General features: G+C 41.3%; 1 protein-coding gene across 12 annotated transcripts in view; it reads left to right on the forward strand.

Annotated features, from left to right (window-relative positions):
* Positions 1-22,636, forward strand: part of LOC114012898 (uncharacterized) — a 204,032-nt gene that overhangs the window by 28,367 nt on the left and 153,029 nt on the right. The window lies entirely within an intron of this gene.

The following is a 22,636-nucleotide window of genomic DNA, read 5'->3' on the forward strand; positions in this document are numbered from 1 at the left end:
TCTGCTTTTCTACAGTGAATTCGTTGTCACTGTGACACACTGTTTTACCAGGTATGCTGTTGGCCTCACTTCAAAGCATAAGTTATTCTCTCTCATTAGACTTAATGTTTGGCTTCTGAAGCTCTTTCTCTGCGTTGTAGGGGTAGCAGTGTTGGTTCAAGCCGAAGGTCTGTCTGTTAGTCTGCAGTCTCTTCTGTTTTATCTTTTTATGTGCGGTGTCTAGTACCATATACCTGAGGAAGGGTATAGATATGGAAGTCGTATATAGTGATACCTTCCCCAAACAGTCTTTAGCATGTGGTGGTCTTTGCTCATGTTGCTCGATATCTTGTCTGCTGTGTGACTGCAGCAGCCTGGCTCAGATGGGAAGAGTGAGGTTGACTGCTCATGAGGCCAAGGATGTGTGTGCATGGCTGGGTGGCATGTGCAAAAAAGCAACTATTGCATACTTGATACTTTAATTCTTTCAAGTATAATTCTTTCCTAATCCAACTTGTGATTTTGCAATCCTAAGACTTAATACAGAATTGTCCTGTGGTTAAAGAGGCTTGGCTAGCAGCTGGGGAAACAGTGCTCGCAAAGGCTTTTTGTTTGACTTTGGATATATCCTTTAGGCTTCCTCTGTTGCTTAACCTCTTGTCTGTGAAATGGGAAATGGTTCTACTTGCCTTACAGGGCTGCTATAGGAATGTTTTACTTAGAAAGTCAAGAGAAATGCAAATACTAGGGCAATACCTTGGCCAGGTATATAGAAAAAAACCCTTTCAAACAGTCAGCAGAGGGGGATGGGTTTTCCTTCTATATAAAATGTTCTGAACTTGCTAACTAACTTGATATCAAGTAGACAGGCTTGTTATCCTTTGTTTACTAATTTGTCATGTTGTATTACACAGTATTAAATCGGTTTAAGATGTAGTGTAATGGAATGACACGTACAACTTCAGATCTGTTAACGTAATATGGCAGCATGTTTTAATGCGTTTGTTTCACTTCAAGTAACCACAATTAAGTTTGACAATGATATAGCTAGCATAGAGGCTGAGACAGGCCAATAACATATACCATGCTGTCATTGATCTTTGGATAAACTTCCTTTAGTTGTAAGCATCATCTATAACTGATTGTTTAAAAAAAAAAAATAATTTATTTTTTGGTGTGCTTGAGGTGAAAAATTGAAGTCCAACTGAAGTATCATCTTTTTTCCATTTTCTCACCTGTAGCAACAAAATCTGTTGGGGTTTAATTTAATATCCTTTTCTCTCACTACTGTCAAAACTTTGGTGCAGGAAGCAGATTGAGATGATTTTGATACTTGGATAATGGCAATTTGTGTTTTGTTTTCTATTGTCTGTGCTTTGTTTGATGTTCTAAATGCATTTCAAATGGCTATCTCTGTTACAAGGAGAATAAATATTGTGTTAAATAAACCTTTATCAGTATTTAGACAGGTGTTGCAACAGTGTTGTAAACTTGTTTGGATAACTGCACCCATACGTAAATATTGGGGAATCTGGAGAAAATCTAGCTCTGTTAAGTTTTGGAAGAGAGGATTAGGAAGTGTGTTAAAGCCTGTTGTTCTGCAGAGTTTCTTCAAATGTCTGATTCGAGATACTGCTTGTTTCATAACCCGTGTGAGATTACCGGAGCACGTCCACTGGGTAGTGTTTATGCAAGACTCGGGGTTCTGTGGATGGGTGGTGGATATGGACTGACATCAACTATTTTTTGCTGTAACCCAGCCAGCCAAACACTCTTGATGCACAGTTTCTCGTTCCTTTGTCCAGTCTAGACAGTCTATATAGGCCTGGTTTCAAAAGGTCAGCAATTAATTGATTTATGGAATACTTTGCTGATTTTTTTGAGCATTAATTTAAACATACAATTTTTGGTTTTAGATGATTGCTCACTGTGACTGCTGTTTTAATCATCAAGCCCAGTAACATCACTGACTTTTACTTTCAATTGGCTGGAGATGTCAATTCTTAAGTTACTCGTGACATTTCTGTGATGATGACACACTCTGAAGTGCAGGGAGAGGATGGCTGCGGGTGAGCCGTGCTGCTGTTCCAGCTGTCTGGGCTTATTTCTTCTTACTCAATGTGACTAAATGGCCATCAAAGTAAGAAGCTGCTCTGGAACCACTTCCCAGTCTTGGCAGCAAAGGATGATGACACAGGCAACTGTGGCTGGTCTTAATCTTTTTTTTCCATTTACCCAACCGAGATGTTATTAGCTCTGTCACCTGTCTGGAGATTAATTGAATACTGTAAACATTGAATTTACCTCTGAATCACAAAAGTGAGATTATTTAGACCTTGAGAAGGAGTTGGGAGCTGTCTGAATACTTTTATTAGGTTGGAATAAAAAAATCTTTGCGTCTTCGCAGATGGAAAAATAATTTGAGCAAATGGAAAATGTTTACCTTTTCTCTTTGGAATGTGTCATCAAGTTGTTGGATTTGGTTTTATTTCAAGGGAAGACAGCAATTCCTTCCTTTTTATGACCTTGTATTATGATTTTTTTTAAAAAAAATTATCTTGTGTATCTCATACAATTGAATTTCTCGTATCTTTTCCGGAGCAATTTAATACTAATAATTTAAGGCTTTAAGAGTAACTAATAATTTGTTACCTTCTTATTAATGTCAGGAGTCTTTCTTGCACAAATAGATCTGCAGAGCTGAAGGTTTCCAAACGACCTCAAGCAATTCTGAGTTTGAATTTCTATTTTGTGAAGTACAGCTCGTGAAAGGCTACTTAAAAGAAACAATAAAATCTCTGGAAGCCTGATAGGTGGGGGATAATGTGTTTTTATTCATGCTGTACTTAATTATTTAGTGTGGAAGATGGACTGGGTTTGCACATTTTGCCTAACGTGGAGAGGCAGAGCAGAGGGAAGCCCTAGGGAGGCTGCGCTCCGAGGGCAGGCTGGCTTCCCCGACAGAGCCCTGCTCGGAGCGGGTGCGGGCTGGGAGCTGCTCCTAGGAGCAGAGTCTGAGGAGCGAAGAGCAGGACAGGCTCAGAGGAGAAGAAAACCGTTCCTGAACTTCAGGATCCAAGTTATTTGGTTTTGCTATTTGTTTCTGCCTCTGATTTTTCTGTGTTAATTCTGTTTCTCCTGGTTTTCTTGTCTGTCATCAAGTTTTCTCAGGGTTTTGTAGTACGTTGCTGTCTTTTGGGGCCCCAGGCTGTCTAATATAGCTTCTATATTTTTAGCCTCTGATCCTAATTCCAATACCTTTTATCACACTTGCTGTGCAAGAATTTATTAATTATATGAGTAAATATTAATTATACTAATTAAGCATAAATATTCCTAAAAGGGGAAGTAACATCAAGCTCCAGAAAAGATTTTTGTCGGCTTAAAATGGTTGACAATGGGTCAGAGTCTGAGAATCTGCTCTCCTGAGTTCAACAGACAGCACTCCTTACATTCAGTTAATAATTGAGGAGAAAATAGGTTTTGTCATTTCTAATCTAAATGTTGGAAGTTTAAAAGTACAACTGTGAGGTTATGTAAACTTTAAAATTCTGATGGAAGGAGGATTCTTGGCTCCAACATGAAGATAATGTACTAATTATGCAAACTACTTCAATATTTTCAGTTTTATCGCTGATCTTATGATATTTAGTGTTTCTTTTTGTAACCAGACAGTATGAAAACCTTTATGACCTAAAGGGACTTTAGAAGCTTGCAAAGCAATTAAAATGCAATTCAAACACTGTGATCCTTACAGAGAATGACTGGTGATTTTTCAGGGTTCAGGGCTGTCAATATTGCTATCCATCTGTTGGGGTTTTTTTTTTTTTGTTTGTTTGGTTTTGGCCCTTAGTCTTCTATTTTTGTGATTACCAAAAACAAAGCTCTGAAAAAAGCTTTGCTCCATGTCACGATGGAGTAGGGGTAATTAAATCCAAATACCAGAGCTTAAATACCCTTTCACTTTATGCTTAGTACACAGCTTTGCTAAAGCGTAGGATAAAGCAAGGATAATAGCTTTAAATTTGAAGAGACTAAAGTAAAACTCTACTAAGCAGTCTCAAAATTTGTGATATGGCAGAATTTGGGTCCTGTTTCTCAGAGGGAAGCAGTGCTTCACAGAGTGACATGCTGCCCTGGTTTTGGCTGGGATAGAGAAGGGAAAGGTGGAGGAAGATCTCACCCACAGATTGGCTCTCTGAGGAGAAAAGGTAAAAGGTGGTGTTATTAGTTTCTGAGGGTTTGTTCCTGAAATACAGAGATGATGGCAATGCTTGAGTACAAATACCAGATTAGTCTTACAAACAGCAATTTTATTATGTCATAAGCCACTGTTACAAACTACAACAAAATGATAATGGTAGCCCAGCCTCTGGAGGTGATGAACATCTCAACAGAGAACATAAACAGTGAGTAAGGTGTTACATAACGCAACTTGTAACAAGCTTGTTTTAACATGCTGTGGTCAGATCTGGTCTCACCACTTCAGGCCCTGTGTTGGGTGCCAAAAAGACTGTCCTGGCAGACAGCTCATGGCTGCTCGCTCACTTCCCTCACTCTGTAGGATGGGGGAGAGAATTGAGGGGGAAAAAAGTGAAATTTGTGGGTTGAAATAAAGGCTATTTAATAGGATAGAATATGAAGGTAATGATAAAAGAATTAAATATACAAAACAAGCGACGCATGGTGCAGTTGCTCACCACCTGCAGACTGATGCCCAGCCGGTTCCTGAGCAGTGGCCTCTGGCCAGCTTTCCCCTGGTTCATATATAAGCATGATGTCAAATAGTATGGGGCATCCCTTTGGCCCTTGGGTCAGCTGTCCTGGCTGTGTCCCCTCCCAGCTCATTGTGCCCCCCCCAGCCTGCTTGCTGGCAGGGCAGTATGAGAGGCTGCAGTCTTTGACCACTGCTCAGCAGCAACTAAAACATCAGTGTGTTACTGACGTAAATCTCATCCTAAATCCCAAACACAGCACTATCAGCTACTAGGAGGAAAATAAACTCTATCCCAGCCAAAATCAGGATGCATGCCTTGACACACTTCACAGATCGAGGAGGAGCACTAAATGCATGTACACAGCTGATACTTGTTCCCTCTTCAATGCGATGAGCTGCTTCTGTCTTCTCTCCCGTATCGCAGAGGCTGTGTCCTCAGCCTGGCAGGATTTCACATCAGAAATGCAGAAGGAAAGCAGAGATGCTTCCTCTGGTCCAACAAGTTCAATGTTTTCTCTTGCAGTGGGGCATTCTCTCCCTCCTCACCACTGCCTGTGTGCAATGGCAGATGCCTTCTCCTTGGAAATCTCTTTTTCCTTTGGCTTTTTAACTGTTGAATTTCCAAGGTGTGCGTTGTCTTCTTTCAAGCTGTTCCTTTACTGGTAAAGGTCGTTTTTATTCTCTCTCGAGGCTTTCCATTAACCTTTCCTGCACCAGTACTGAAACAGCTGGTGTCTTGAGATCAGTGCCTCTCATGATAACCACTCTTTTGCCTTTGTATAGATCTGTCCCTGTCTGTTTACCCATATGCTGTTTTACCCGTCAGCCCCAAAGGTACAGAACTCTGTGAACTGGCTGAGGAAGCCACTAACTTTTGTTTTCAGTTTGTGTGGAGCTTTCTTACCTCCATCCCAAGGACTCATCAGTACAGTAGTAACAATAGGAATTTTGAGTAATATATGAAAGAAGAATTTCACCAGACATCATTTTCAAGAGTTGCTATTAATTGATTTAAGTAAAAGGGTTCATATAATGGAAATTTGGGGAAAACTAAAGCACAACATTTTTACTTTTTAACATAGCAGTTGAAGAGTAATTACAACGAAGAAATGGCTAATATGCAATAATTATCTAAATTGTGAAGAAAAGCATAACTGAACACATCTTTCACTTTCCAAAAAAATGGGAAACGGAGGCTGTGCTTGTAGAAAAGAACTTATCAAAGAGATTGCGAGAGCTCAGCATGAGCTCTTGGTGTGGTGATGTGGCTGAAATTGCCTTTAAAAGTGAAATAAGTATATACTGCGTAGAGGCCCCATACACATGAGAACTGTGTATGCATGAGTCTGGAACAGGAATGATACCTCTGCTTCTATTTGCTTGAGAAACAATGATGAAGTGTACTTAGAGAATAATTACAGAAGTGATTTAAAAATGGAAAATGTGGAATACAGAGAGGCTCAAGAAGTCTAATCCATACAGTTTATCAGAGAAGGTATGGTATAATGTTATCAGAAGTCAAGCTGAATTCTGATTCAGAATCTCTCACAATTGAAATGTTGGTAATTGTCAATAACCAGAGGGGCAGTTGAGGTTTTTTTCTTTTAGCGTTATCATTGGCAACTTTAAAATCACGTTTACTTGGAATTCTTGTCTTTCCTCTCTTCCTTCTGTTTTGCCCCATCTCTAAAGTGCTTGACCTAATTCAATCAGAATTACTGTGTTTACAGCACAAACTGAATTTGCGGTGCCTGTGTTATGCATAAGACCTGACCAAGTTCTTACTGCTTAGTGTTGTTCCTATGGCACTTCAGACAAAATGCTGTTTTGTAATGCCTTACCACCACCCTCACCAACCCAGGATCAGTAACTGTTCTGGATCAAAGATGTTACAAATTGCTGAAAACTATCTTTTTAAACAATAGGTATTTTCTGAGAAACTTTTCAGTATTTAATTTCTTTGCCAAAGCACAGAGAAATGGACAAAATCTTAGAAATAAGAAAATGATTCAGGGAAAGAATTTTTCAAGAAAATATCAAGGAAAAAAATGATTCAAGGAATAAATGTTCTTAAAAAGTGGATTGTCTCATTCTAAGGATGCCTCTCCTGTGACCTGCTTTATTTATCTCTTTAAAGGAACGTGTTGAGCATCTCCATAGCAAGTAGTGGGCTGAGCACTAGCTCTGTCACTTGAACAGCCCATAATTTGAGAACCACCGCATTAGTTGGGGAGTTTCCTATGCTGCAAGGAAGACCAGCCAGTTCTGAACTTTGACGTGAAGCATCAAAAACCCAAATAAAAATAATCCCAATGAATAAGCTTTGATTTCAACAGGGGGAGCTGCATAGCTTCAGCAGAGCCTGTGGGCCAGAAAATGCTCTTGTGCTGCAACCTCTGCTTGGGCTGGATACGGGCTGGCTCTGCTCGGGGTGCCATGCTGCTTCGCATCCCTCCCCCATGGAGGGCAGTGTGACCCACCTGCCCCTCCAAGCGTCCTCTGGCCTTTTGGGAGGAATGGGCCGAGCTGCTGCTCATCTGGAGCGTCGGCACTGCGGTTCCCACCAGCTCCTTCCTGGGTGGCAGGATGGGGATGGAGAGCTGGCTGCCCCAGGGCAGCTCCCCATGTAGCTCTGCTTCGCGATGGCATAGCGGTGCGAGGCGTGGGTGCCTTTGCCCAGAGATGTGCCACCCGCGAGCAATGATGTATAGCGTGGAGGTTTTTAATGCTGTTGCCTGCTATTCCCAAACGATAACTCCTGAGCCTTGGAGCCTCAAGCCTCATACAGAATTACAGAGACAAATTAATTCTTGGTGCAACTTGATCAAAAGGAAACATTTGGGATGAAATTGGCCCTTAAAGTCACAAAGTATGGAAAGATTTACTTGATTGATCAGTGTCTCTCTTTCTTAGCCAACTATTTAATTACTGTACACTTGCTGCTGTTTTGCCTAGTTGTGTGTTAAATTCCGGGTCTTGTCATGATGTCAGCAAACATTTTCTAACTCTTAATCTCACTAGTCCCTTCTCTTCCTCTGTACTATCTTTTAATTTGTTTGTAACCTTCTACAGGTTTTTCCTCTATTGAATTCTCATGTGTTGCTGTAGTTCTTTCTCTTTCAGGTCTATAATTTGTGTTTCTGGTGTCTGACATTACTGCCATCCTTTGGTCACATGTACCAAAGAGCTTTTCCAGTTTATGTGAGGACATGGGGATACGTTGTAGAGACTTGATAACTGCTCAGTTCAAAGACCAGATTTCTGTTATACCTCTAGGTTTCCTTAGCCTTTTCACGTCAGTGTTATTTCTAAAGTAATGCCAGGCTTGTAATCCTCTAACAGGCATCTTGCATTTTCTCCTGGTTTTATATTAACTGTATTTCAGACTGGTTATTCCGTAGTGTGCTCGCCTTTATTTTTGCAGCGCAGTGAATATGTGCTGGTCGTCCTGCCCCAGGGCCCCTGAGCATGGCTGCTGGTGAGCGGCTGGAGCTCAGTGGCATCCTCAGCTTTGATTTTGTTTCCAGGTCTTTGACTTAGCCAGGACCATGCAGATAACTTGGTAAATGAAAGCAAGTTTCCTATTGTTTCCTTAACCATTCCTCTCATTTCTTAAAATGTAAGACTTCTCACTTTGCTTTCAGTTTGACACCTGCAAAGCAGGAATAATTCTTCCTTTCCCTGTGCCTGTTTAAACCGTAGGGGGTGTGGAGAGGGGCAGCTCTGTGCAGGGGGTCCTTACTGCTGCGTTATGATTTCAGGTGCTGCTGAGTAGAGCTATGAGGGAATAGGTTGGAATGGAAAACTTAAACCTTCTGAGATGCATGTGTAACACAGTGAGATAGGCAGCTTTTCAACAGTGAAGGTGCAAGATTAAATACAGAAAAGAAACAAAAAGGGTCATGTTGTAGTCATAAAGATCCTTGAATTTATTTTGAATTACACTGAGCATGTGAAGTGCTGAATGGTTTGTAAGATTCTCTATAAAGTGTGATAATTAACTGATTTGGAGATGGCTTTTACAGGGGTGTGGTTTTTCTATGCCAGATCCTGGGGATGCAGTGAGGCAGTCTCCCAGGCAGTGCTAGTGTGTCAGCAGCGGTGTAGGATTATAACCTTCACCAAGTGCCCAGGAAATCTTCACTGATGGGATATCGATCTTGGTCTTGTTGTTGCAATGGATTCTGGAATGAATTGCTATAAAACAAGCATGTGCTTAGTTTTATAGGACAGTTTTCTACCCCTAAATTTCTTTTTACATGTAACTTACTTCAGCATGTCTTTGAAAACATAGTGTTTCTCTTCTAAAGAGCTTTGCATGTTTATGGAACTATGGAAAGACTTAAATATAACTGATGGTAGGAGTGATCAGATGGTAATACAAATGGGAGCTGAAGCTAGAGGCAAACTGTGAGAACTGGGACCTGTTGCAGACTTTTAATAGCTAATTATTGAACTATAATTTCATTAGAACAAAACAAATGGTGTTTGAATAATTAAGAATTTACTTTGTTCTTGGCATGCTTTCTGTCTCTTGTTGATCGATTTACTTTAAATTGAAGCATTCAAAACTCCAGAAGGATTTGGGTGCCTTCAGTTCTCTTGGGAAAAGGTAGGAAAATCTTCAGCCTGTAGAAGATACTACAACCCAGCTGGCTTTATTAGTGTGAAGAAATGTGGTGCAAACATATTATTCACATTTCCTAGGGTTTGTTAAAGATGACTCTCAGCCTGGGCTTTATTTTCTTTCCTTTTCAACTTCTGCATGTGCATTTGCAGTATGGGATTTAAGGTGTCATTAGTGGGATACAGAGGTTTTATTCCTTTCTTTTTCTTCCTGTGACCATGCTTACGTCCACTGGCACATTTGGCTGATGCTGTTACTTTCAGCCTCCTTAAACCACATCGAAAGGCTTTTCCAGCTTGTAGTGGTGTGGAGATCCTCCATCAAAGCAGGGCTGCAGAGATGGCTGTCAGAGATTCTCAACCGTTCTCTGACTTCTCATATCACAATTTGGTGCTTCCCTGTCTCGCCTTATTTTGGGTTCTTTCTAGACTCTGCCTCTCTTCATAGGGATTGTTGTTAATGCTGTGGGGACAAGAAATACGCATCTCCTGGGTAGAGGCTGGAAATCTAGACTGGCAGGAGGAAGAGGGAGAAGAATCAATGCTTCTGACACAAAAGTCGGTGGGCACTTAGGTGTGTTTGCAGCCTCTGTTCTCTAGCAGTTTGCTAATTGGCAGTGAAACACTTTTCCTTGGCTAAACTGGTGTAAGCAGATACTCTGCAACAGGAGAGACTGTTTCTCCGTTCTTGAGGAAGGTGTGAGAGAGAGTGTGTGGTTAGGTGTTAATAGCTGGCTCGTAATATTTACACTTGTGTTCCCTTACACGTGTTTAATTACAGAAATCAGAGGCAGAACATATGACCAAGAGGTACAGTGTGATCTAGTGGATTCCATGCTAGGAATGAAAGAAAATGTGCTCAATTTCACTTTACATATTTGTTTTCTTTCAGGCAGGTCAAGCCTGCCTTTTCCTTCTATGCCCATATGTAACAGATGAGATGAGCAAAATAGTGCAGGGCCCGTGTTGCCTGCCCAGGCTTTAATATACCTAAGAACTGAAGAATCTTCCCCTTCATGCCTTAATATAAAATAATGTCAAATAAAAATGGGGAGAATATTTTTATAAGAATGTAAAAGTTTCCAATAATATAGATACATGCATTTTCATTGGGTTTCACAGTGTTATGATAATAATTTTCTTTGGTGCGTTTTCTTTTAGTGAGGAGAAGAAATTGTAATGCTGGATCCTCTAATTTCAGACAGTTTATGTACAGCAGGCTCTGAATTAATGGCTGGTGCATCAGGAAGATGTATGCATTTGTAAATGCTGTGGGAATGTTCCTGAAGTCTGCTCATTTCCTTCTTCTAAAAGATGGGTCTTTTTCCTGCCCACTGCTGGTGCCTGGGGCTGTATTCCGTCATGAGCTCTGTATTCTTGTTGATGAGCTTACATTTTCTTGGAATGGAAAGTGGAAAAGTGGTTTGGTTTAGAGCAAAATAAAGATGATGGGAGGATGAAATTATGTAAAGTTGAACAAGCACACATATATACATGTATACTAAATTTGGAAGTGTCTATTGTCTTGTTTTCATGGCAAATGAAAAAGGTGAAGTGAAAAAAAAGAATCACAAAAGCTACATGAAAACACCATGGAATTATATTGTGAAGCTGATATTTTTTTTGGGGGGGGTGGTGGTGTGCAGAAAGGAAAAAGTTGAGGATACCTGTCTTTCAAAACCAGTTACTTGGGAGAACAGAGAAGTACAGACCTGAAACAATTACAAATTGTAACCTTTAAAGATAGTTAAATATTTCCTAACAAACCTGCCATCTCTTCATTATCACAGACACTCATTAACTGAGATATTTATTTGGGATTATGGGAAGTTTAAAAATGCAACAGCTGCTTCATTTGGTTTTTCCTTTCTGAAGATGTGATTTATGTAATGTTAATTTCTGATGCCTGCTGCAGTTGATAAATGCTCAATGCAAAGATAAGGTAACGTTCCATTTGCTGGGTAAGGACATGAGCTGTCGGAAATGAAGTTGGTTTCTGGAGTAGAAATAAAAGATGTGAGTTGTGCATCAGGAGCGCAGCCTGTGTGTACTGTACTGCTGCTTCACATCCCTGTTTTTCAGCAGCAGTCTGCAGACACTTTTGAGGATAACTGCAGAAAATAGTTGAGGAACACACCTGTGGGATCTCGTATCCAACTGGAAAATTTTTAGGAACTATTAACTTGTGAGACTAAAACTGTTACGGTATTATGGTAATTTGTGTGTATGTACCTGAGAAACATGAGTTCTGCCAGTTATAGTAGTGTGAAAGTATCTTTTTCTCTAAAGTTGAATGCAGCTTGTGTGAACACCTGATGTTGGGCAGAGTAGATGGGAACAGGACAGATCCTGAAGTCCTGCTGTTCATACTAAGGCAACTTTCCTAAGGATCAGGGCACTGCAAAAAGCCTCCTAACAATTTCTTCCCCCCTTTTTCCAGCAGCAGCTTTTTTGAGAGCTGGATTTGTTTTGCAGTGCTGCTCCTTTTGCAGCTAACAAAAGATTACTGGTATAAGCTCATGATCAAATGCAGTGCAATAAACAGTTCAGTGTGTTACTGTTTGTCAGCTCATTTGGGGTAACTAGCCAAGTGTGCCCACTTGGCACAGCTGAAATGCAAAGCAAAGCGCACTTGCTAAGCAGAGAGGGGGGAAAGCAATTGAGCTGTTGCCACTGCCAGCTTTGTGCATTGTGCGAGCAGCTGTGTTGAAATGACCAGCCAGTGTGCTGCAGCTACACACCTGGTCTGCTGCCCTCCTGCAAGAACAGCAGCGAGGTCTCCTTAAATCACAACCTTGTGGCTGGCATGTAAAAGGAGGACCTATTTACTTTAACAGTGTGGGTGTCATAGGGGAAGTCAGGCCTCATCCCTTGCTGGAAAGCCCGGGGTGGCTCTTGGTGATGTAGGTTCTTTCCTGGGGGTGGGAACTGGGTGGATGCGGGGGTGCTGTGGAACATTTCTGTTCAACCAAACCATAAGAATCAGTTTTCAGCTCTCTGGGTTTGTCTTTTGGTGAGTTGGGCTTCTTGAAAATGCTGCGAGCTGGGAGATTGGGCATTAAATCCTGTTTCCATAAGGTGAAGGGCAAGATGGCTTGTTAGTTCAGCGCGGTTGCAGTTTCAGGATTTATTAAGGTCCTCCTCCCTGAGGCCTGCCATGGGGATGCGCATAGGGTCTACACCTCAATGAGGCTGCCACACGTGGAAGTCTGTTCTTTCCAAGTTCATCCATGTCCTGTTCTTTCATCTATGTACTGAGTTTGATACATCTGGAATGCTCAATAGTTGCCAGAGATTTGGGATTTCTGCCATAGAAATCTGACAGAATGTATAGAAATTAAATTTAAGTGAAGTTATGATGGGTCTGTGTTCTCAGGCGGTGTAGCTGCATTTCCATCAGTGAGTCAGAGCTTAGCAGAAATTCCACTCCCTGCATTTTATTTTATGTTTTTAAATAGAAGTGAGCACCTGATTTTTTTTCCCAAATGATGAGATGCCTTTTGATCAGAGAGGTAGAGGTTCACGTAAAAGTACTGCAATTTTTTGGCATCTTGATAAAAGAAACACCCTCTCTGAGGTTTTAGAAAGATCCCCTTCAATAAACAATAAAAAAAGGTAACATGCAATTAATTTCAGAATGCTCTAAGCAGTTTATGAAATCCAGCTGGTTATATCTTCCTCTTATACAGACTGAGACGACTATAACTTAAAACTACAGGTCTTGGAAAGTCCTATTGAAGAGATGTACTTAACTAGGAAAAAGAAAAATTAACAGGATATCTCTTTAGATGAAGCAGAAGCAAAAGGCACCTAGCAAAGTGAATGGTAAAGTTCCTGTAGAATTGCCAGTAAAAGCCTCTACTTGTTTCACATGCTCCACTTGAAGAGTAACAGGCTTTTTTAGCTCAATACATAATTTTCCTGTTGGCATGTTTTTGATGTTGTACAAGCTTGCAGACTGTAGCTGACAAGCATCAATATTGTCATCATCATCGTCATTACCTCCTGCAGTGGCTGAGGCCTGGCCATCTCAGGGGTGTCATTTGGTTGGAATCTTATTTGTCTTGTCTGCAGTAAGCCTCCCACCGGGCCCTGTCCGGAATATTCAAAGACATGAGAATAGTCTCTTGCTGTCTTATGGACCTTGTCATGTCTCTGGCATACAGAACACACATACACTGTTTGGAAGAGGGTGGCATAGGAAAATGATAATTTATTGGCACTACAAAAAAAATTTATAGCGTGGTTCATGTGTGGCAATACCAAGGAGTGAAAGCAACAAGCTGACCTAAGGTATCGGAGCTGGAGGAGCTAGTAGTATTTTTTATGTTTAATAGTTTTGGAGCTTTGATCTGAAACTAATGTACATTTGTTCTGACAGACGCAGGCATGGTAGGCCAAGTGTTACACCAAAGGGACATCTGTTTATCTTACAGAATGCTACTTTCTTTTCTGTCTAGGCAGTTTCCTCTGTTTATATTGCTGCTGGAAATTGCTACTTCAAAACTTACTTGTGATGAATGGGTTAATTGAAGGTAATACCATTATACCTAAAAGCCGTGAATCTGTCTATTTTTGAAGTGTTCTTTCTGCAGTGCTTGGTCTCCGAGCTGGTCCTGGATGATGCGGGATTTGTGGCCGGTGGGTGAGCTGCCTGCGGGATAGCTGCGGCGCTGCGGGTGTGGGAGCAGGAGCGTGTGGGTGCAAGACAGTGCCCTGTGCTGCCTCTGCCCTTGGGGCTGCACTCGGTGTGTGGCCCTGCTGTGTGCGGTGGGTTTGCTGACAAGCAAGAATTTATCAACTGAAGAGACGGAGCTATCAGGCAGGTTGTGGAAGGTGGTGGGGGAGGAAGCTTAGCTGTGCACCAGGGGAATCTATTGCCTCTTACTGCCTGATTAAAGTAAGGTTTTTACAGCAGAAATGCTCCCTGGAGGCTGAGCTGTCAGAAAGGATTTCAGTGTGCTCCACAAACATTCTGTGGTCGTATCCTGTAGGTAATGGTAAAACTTACACTGTCTCTAACATCAGTGTTGTCTTTGCTGGAAAACCTTTTTTTTTTTTTTTTTTTTTTTTTTTTTTTTGATAGCAGCTAGCATTCCTAAAGGAAGAAAAAAAAAAAAAGGCATAACTTATTTAGGTGGTAATTTTTGAGTAGGTTTGATATAGGTAGCTATACAAATCTGGGAGAATGCTGGTGAGAGTTTGATTATCAACTGTCAATTTAATTGTAACAATAGTGTGCAAGACAGTGTCATTGCTGTGTACAGGATGAAGTATGATGTTAAAAAGCATAGCAGGGGATAACTTGCTTTGTACCTGTTGTATGTAATATTAGATAGCATTCAGCAAATACTTTATAAAATTTAATTATGTCTCTATTAGGATAGAAGAGAGGAAGTGATATCTGGAGAAAGGGGAAAAGGTACAGTTTTAAAAACCAACCAACCAAAAACCAGAAGTCAAACCCTGAAAAAGCAAGCTGACTTACCAGTTTGCATTGACAAAACTTCAGAGAATCTACAAACAGGAGTCTGTAAGCTGTAATATGTCTGTAGGGGCTATTGTACCAAACCAACTGTAAGCATATGTTAGTCATAATTGTTGACAATGGCAGGTTTGTGTACTTGTCTGTCTTTTACTGCCCGGAAATAAAGAAAATGTAAATGACTTTTTGAGGGTGTTGGAAGAGCTAGAAAAGGTGAAAGGTGAACTGCTGTAAGCAAACTTGTATCTCAAGCTGAGGAAGCAAACTAGAAATGCTGACGTGACCTTGGTGTTGGCTACGGAGGGATGCATCTAGAAGTAAAATAAAATACCTGATGGGTGCACAGAGGAGGGAGGAATCGGTTCTTTTCACTAGTGTGTCAGAGCTGCAGGGCAGTTTTGCTGCTGGGCACGGGCGTGAGTAAGAGTTGGTGCGTCTGGCTGGGATCCCTCACTGTGCCAGGCCAGAAAGTTGCCTTTGACACAACCTGGGGTATTGCTCCTGTCAGCACCCCAGCTGTAGCTGCCCAGGCAGGGGGTGGGTTCTCTGCTCACCTCCCCATGTTCAGTGTGTTGGTGCAGGGGCCAGGGCTCGGCTGCCCACGAGAGGAAGGTGCCTTCCCTGGCGGTTCAGTGTAGTGCGTGAGAAACCTGAAAAATCTGGGCTGTTGACAAGCTATACGTCCATAGCTTTCACATAAGCTGAGCGTAAATATTAGCCTGTCAAAACCACATAAGAAAGAAATTGACCTCATTTGCAGATAGCTGAAAAGAAATTTCTTCTCAGATTCACAATATTATGGACATCTGTTGTTCAGATGTCATCAGGTGTGACACAAACTTTATATACATAGGAAAAAACACTTCTCTTTCATTTTCCTCAAACAGTTCTTCCATTTTCACTATATCAAAATGTGAGTGGAACAGACAAATCCCGCCTGCCTGCCTTCATGGTTGGGTTTGGGCTGTTTTGTAAGTTGAGTCATCCAAAAAGGACTTTGCGTTTGGGGTATTGCCTAGGTGGATCCTCAGATACTGAACAGAATTTAATTCAGTGGGAGCACTAATGCAGGCTCCTACTCCCAACTGGCTGATTCTTATATCAGACCTGTCCAGACCTAATAACAGACTGTAATAACGCAACCTCTGCTGTGTTTCACAGAAATTGGCCTGCGAATAGGCAGGAAAGCTGAGGATGCTTGTGGGCATAAACACGTGCAGAGAGATGGTATTGCCTGCATTTCTGTGGGAAACAGGCAGAATAGTTCTCTGGTGTCTGGAGCATCAGGGGATCAAGGAAGGTGACAGGCAAGGTTTGAGTGGGTTGCTGAGGGTAAGCGGTTTGCTCAATTACAAGAGATTCTTCCCCCAGACCAGGAGTGTTTGGGCTCCAGGGGATGCTGCTGGTTCCAGAGTGCCTTTAAATAAGCCCAAGGAGGCTGGTGCCTGTGGGACCTGTTGCTGATGTGGTGTAAACGGTCTTTTGCTTCAGCTGCTGAAGAGGACAGTTCAGCAGATGATGTTCAAATGGAGCTGAATTCAAACCTTTGGATGTTCTTTCACCCTGAAACAGAAGACAAACAATTTTGTGTCACGTTGAATAAAATATTTCATAAGCGCTGATGTGTAAGAAAGCAGTAGGTGTGAAAGTTCATTTTCCTGTTGTTGCACTTTTTGTCCATTAGGCTTGCGGATAGGGAACCTGACAGAAGAACCTGGAGGAGCAATTCTGAAAATAGTTGCATCTTCTCAGGTTTTTTTTGAGGATGGATCACCCTTGGGATCCTTCAGTTTAAGTATTTACTGGGAGTTGGGCTTGATCCTTATGGGTCCCTTCCAACTTGAGATATAATGTGTTTTATTTCTTGAAATACTGATGCATAACCTAAACTTTCATGTTTCTCTCTGTTATTGCTGATTAACATGAAGCAAATGCTGAGGCAGGAGGGCTACCTTTGGATAGAGAGCTCTGGCCATGTGGAATTACAGAAGGGGAGAAGATGGTGAAGTTGAGATCTGTAGGGTAAATCCCCTCTATACTTCCCATATGTCTGTAATTTACATCACTGCTAAATTTTTTCCCAGATAACTTGTGGGTTATGGTCATTGAAAATATTATAAATAGCAGTTGGGACATCTGAAAATGAAGACTGTAACTCTGTAGCCAGTTGGCTGGCACTTTGAAGCGATATGTGAAATACAAAGATTAGCAGAATTAAATACCAAATTTGTCATTAAAATATTGCCTCTGAAAAGCTTAAGATACAAACAGACGATTAATTGCAGAGAAAAAAGCATTTTTAAAGTCTTGAATGGAAGTGGCCAGACTGAGTCTGTTTGACTTAGAGGGAGCCAAGTAGTTTAAAACAGAAACATGAAACTTAGCTGCTATGGGTTGAGTATAAATGGATCTACTTTCTGTAAATAAGTCAGTATTGGAAGAGCTTAAAAAAAAAAAAAAATCCCTTGCTATTAAGTGTTTCAGAAGCCAACACCAAATCATTTAAAATATTGAAAATCTTTTGTGATCAGCCCTATAACCTACAGTCACTGAGCATGTTCAGGATTTGTAAGATTGATCCCAAAATGGCATAGAAGAACAACAAAAAATTAGACATCATAAGATGCCAGAGAAAAGTGTTGCAGACTTGTATCTTGGTCTTATGAAAAATGTGTCTAGATGTGTACAACCCTAGCAAGATTTAAGATAATGAAGTAGAATTAGTCAATTCTGAATCATCCATGTAGCAAATAATACTTTGAAACATAGAAATAGCAGCTGAAGGCACCCCCTGAGATGGGTTCCCTTCTAGTTCAAACAAAAGAATGATTCTGTCAATCTACAAAAATGTCTTTTAAAGTAAGATGGTGCTTGAGAGAGGAAAGTAAGTCTTACACAGTGTATTTCCTTTGTTATCTGGTTTTTTGTGCTTAATGTGCAGTTGCACACGAAAATGCAGAGGTGGAAGACTTTTAATGGTTAAGTTTATCATATATCAGAAGAGTAAATCTTTGATTCCTTTGTGTTGTGTTACTACTTGGCTCAGTCATGTTTGCCCATTTGAGCTACCCTGATGGAAATGATTGTTCTTTCAGTACTTGAACAAATAAAAACTACAAAGGTTTGCCAGTAGACTGACTTTGTTTGAGCCATTGCACTTGAGTAGCTAAGAAGTCAGCATCCTCTATGCAAGTGTTTTAGTTTTGCTTATTTTAATGCTAGACAGAACTGCAGGAAAATGTATTATCTTTAATTAGGTGGAACCAACATAGTTCAAAAAACAGATGCACTTTCAGGCTTAGGTCTGATGGGACTATCAGTCTGAAAGCTTGTCCTTTTTTTCCAACTGTCTCAGCAGTTTGAATATCACCTCTCGTCTTTCCTTCCCAAGCCTTGCTTCTCTTGGAGGTTGTTTCAGAGCAGTAGTCTAGTTAGTACTTCTTTTATGAATGTCTAAGTAGGAACCCAGATTTTTTTAAGGCGTTGCAAGGTTGTGATACGTACTACTAGTTCTGCAGTGCTTGTGCTGTGAGATGCATCTTGTGTTGAGCCTTCTTCATCCTGGCTGAAAAGCCCCTGGATGCAGATTATTTTTAGGTTTGAGGGTTCAAGACTTGATCTTGTATGAATACGTGCTGTTGTCATTCTGACTAATTCTCCAGATAGGATCCTAAACTGGTGTAAATTAGCACAGCTGCAATGATGCTACCTCAGTTGAAACTATGAATAGGTTTTTTTTAGAGAAATATTGTTATTACTTATCTTGAGATGCCACAAGCCTTAGAAATATAAGGTACCTCCACATAGTGCAGTCAGATGCAAACTCTTTTCCTAAACTCCCAAGTGAGCTAATGTGACCCATGCTCCCATGAAAAAGTAATGCTGCCTTCCTTTTTTGCAGTTGATAATCTCAATTTCTTAGCAGAACCTACGAGGTCAAGCACAGAGCTGTGGTAAATGGGGCTGTACTGTTTCAGAGTCTGCGTTGGCTTGTCCAGGGAGTTTGGAGTATGACCAAAATGAACCCCTTACAGACCTACCTGTTTTCACTGACATATTATCTTCATTTTCTGCAGAAAACAGGCTCACGTACTGGCTCCGTTGTCATGAGATAAAATTTGCTTTTATTTATGTCTTAGCTGCATGACCCAGCGAGTCTGCTAGCTAGTGCCTGTCACACATAATTCAAAGTAAATAAATCCCATGATAATTAATCATATATTGGACACAAATCGTATACAAATTCAAACAGAATGTTCCCTTTTCTGAAGGTTTAGCAATGGGGAAACTGAAAACCGGAGTATTTGAGCTGAGTGTCAGGTTTAATTTTCACTTACTAAGAATATTAGTTAAGACGATATTTAAGAGTTTTGACATTAAGAATTTATTCATAGCAAATGCAAGTACCTTTGAAACCTTTATTCTCTGTTGAAACAAAATGCCTTGTGGAGTTATTAAATGCTACTCTGAGCTTTGAATTTCAAATAAGATTTGGGTTCAAAAGCATCCCAGTGGATTGAAGAGTGGATGTAAGAGAGCAACTATGGATCTGCTGTCTGACCTTGAACAAGTGACTTCAGTGCCTAACACTTCAGGTTGCACCTTGATCTGTGCAGTAGGGATAATTACGCTTAGCTGGCTTTGTGAAGATGGAACCAGGATTAATTTTTATTCTCTGCAGCATAACTTCAGAATACCTTTGTTTGTGTCAGAAGTATACAAGACCACTTTTGCAGTTAGTCTTGTATGTTGAAAGCAGCGAGTCTGGATTTGATCCTTGATTCTGCCACAATTTTCCTGGGTTAATTATGACAAGATCAGGCGTCTTTCAATCTTGATGCCCATTGGTGTTTTTTTTCCCCCTCTTAACCTTTCCCTTTCTCGTATCTGGAAATTGTGGAAGGAAGAGATGGTTGGACACAATTTGGTTGGACACAATTTGTGAGAGCAAAGTTGAAGCTACGGTATTTTTGATATCCCAGGCACATTGTTAGTGTTGAATCCACTTCACCTCTCAGTTTTGCACTTCAGTGACCTCCTTTATGTTATTACAGTTCAATTAAAAATAAATAGAGTTCTCCTCCCTCTTCAGTATTAGTTAAATTCTCCATATGCTGGTAGGTTAAATGGGTATTGAACTGTTTAACTTTAATTAAACAGCAAGGTCTGGGGGGAAGCCAGGAGCACACTGTCAAATTAAGGCAGTTGCCTGTGTAAACAGCTGTCCATAAATCAGATTCTCTTGTATACATAACAATTGTTAATTGAATAATTACCTAAATTTCATCTCTTAATTTTTTCCTCAGGAAATGCATTATGTTTACTTGGAAGTATTGGATTTTTTTAGCATGTTTTGATTTAACAGAGCTGAAGGCACAATATACATGCTAGCAGGTATGCAAAACTTTCAGGAGCTCATGGTTGAGTCTTAGAAGTCCTCAACAGGAGGGTGATAATGTGCGTACAGCAGTGCCAAAACCTCTGTCAGAGCCATTTTGTGTGGCAGTGGTTAAGGCAGTATTCTGGTTGTGGCTTGTGTTGGTCAGAGCCTGGATATGGTTTGCAAGTCAAGAAATAGGACCCACTGGAATCTCTGCAAGACTCCCACAGATTTCAGCAGCAGTTTTCCTGCCTATTGTCCTGAATGGCCTCCCCAGGGCAGCCCACATTGTACTTGGGTCCTTCGGCAATCCTGGCAGGACACCAGGAATAAATCTGTGGGATGCCTTCTCTATTAGAACAGGTCACTTGGAGAGGTCTGTGTGCTGTAAGACCTGATGGAACAGGGAGCCAGATGGAGTCTGCTCTTACGTGAAGTGAGGTAAATAACAAAGAAATAAGTTAGAAGTGCTGTTGTCTGTCTGGAGATGCGAAAAGGGCTCGGTGCTGCTTTTCATATGGAATGAGGGAATGTGGGCTAGTTTGCAGTTCAGAGCAGGTTTCACTTGCGTGGCAGTGCCCTTCCCTTATGGCAGGCTTATGGATGTTTTCTGTAGTCAAACCTACCTTGACTGCAAAGGTGTTTCTTCCTAAAAATAGAAACTATTTAACAATTTTATTTGAAGAGTGGAGTTCATAAACCAGTGCTAGTACGGGAAGCATTTGCTTTGTATCTTCTGCACTAAAAAAAAAAAGAAGTACTGGAAATACTTGCCTTTCTCTATTGATAAGCTTTCATGACTCTTCCTGGGTTGAGTAAGAGCTGTCTTCTGCAGAGCTGTTGCTCACAGGCTGCTGTTGCCAACCTGGAAATAATCTCTCATCCATGTATACATGGAATGCAGTGGGCATTTTTGCAGCACAGTTTGGCTCTATCCCAGCCAAAACCAACACAGCAATGAACTCCCATAAAGGGAGTCCAGCTCACCATTAGCATGACTGCTGGAGAAATGTCTGTCTGGTCAGATGAATCCCATACATAATTTTTTTTTTTTCTTGGGGAAGTGGTTCAGAGCAATCCATCATGCTGCAGACCATGGCAGCCCAACATGGGCATCAGGCCTGATGTCTTCCAAACACTAGCAGGTAGTTCTCCACATGCACAAAAAATATAAAACCTGATCTTCATTGAGCTGTTCGTGTTTGCTGTTTTCCCCTAGACAGAGGGGAAAAGCTGTCTTTATGTTCAAGAGGAGAAAATACATGTCTTTTCAAAGCTTCTTGCCTTCTCCAAGGCTCTGTCTCTGTCCTGAGGCTTTATAAATATAAATATAAAGTTGCTGTGAAATCTCTCCCTCTCTGGGGAGATACTTTTATTTGCTTGTATCTGCTGCGTGTCAGTCCTTTGCAGAGATGTGGTTTGGATGTGAAAGCCACAGCCTTGGGGACCAGACTTAGTATATAGCTTTGCCAGTGGTTTTTCCCAGTCCCGCTGGCTCACAAGGTGCCATCTGCCCCTCCTGCCTTAGGGGATAGACCAGAGGATTACTGCTGGCTTCCTTCCCCACCAGTTCCACAGGTACATTTCAGGCTACACCATCTACAAAGCATCGAGGGGAAATCTGAAGTTAGGAGGGTGTAGCCCCGCTGGCTGTGTTTGTGGGAGGTCCCCAGTGTGTGGCTGAGGAGCTGCAGCCTGGATGCAGCTGGCTGTGGAAGCATGCCTTATGGCTGTGAAGGGGTATGAGTAAATGAGAGGCAACGATCTGAGCCGCTGTGGGAGAAATCAGTAGGGAGGCACTACTCAAAGCATCAGGCACACAGGCAAAGTATACAACAGGGTAGCATGGCCTTGGGAAACTAGCTGAGGAGAGACACTTGAATCTGCAAGCCCTGCAACATGTCTTTCCATAGTTTTGGGCACCAAAAGAAAAGCAACAGGGAGGAATATAAGCTTAGGAAAAATGACTTATGAAGAAGATTAAACTAGCATCAGTTCTTTATAAAAAGTGAAGGCGAGTTTCAGCAAAGTGAATGTGATCAGATGCCTAAATACTTCAAGGACAACACCACCCTACCCACACCCTGGGTGAGTAGGGCAAGGGGTTGTAAGCTTCATAGGAGACAACAAAAGGGCTAGGCATTTCTTAGTCTCCAGCACTGGAGCTCCTTGAGCACAGGTTAGGCAGGCACCCATCAGGATTGGCAAAGGTGTGCTCAGAGTGGCCTGGGGTGGAGGAGAGTTTGCCAGCCCCTCTTTGCTGCAGCTGTGGAAGTCTCTTCTGTTCAGGTTGACAGAAATTCCTTCTAGCTCTCACTTCTGTCTGTTCAGCATGCAGAGGAAGTCAGAAACCTAAAATGGCACACCTTTTGTGGGTACACCACAGAAATCTCACAAGCTTGCCTGAAAGAAGCTCTCTGAAGCACAAATACCAGAATGCTTTTGATGT

The sequence above is a fragment of the Falco peregrinus genome, chromosome 5 (assembly GCF_023634155.1).
Source record: "Falco peregrinus isolate bFalPer1 chromosome 5, bFalPer1.pri, whole genome shotgun sequence".
Lineage (NCBI taxonomy): Eukaryota > Metazoa > Chordata > Aves > Falconiformes > Falconidae > Falco > Falco peregrinus.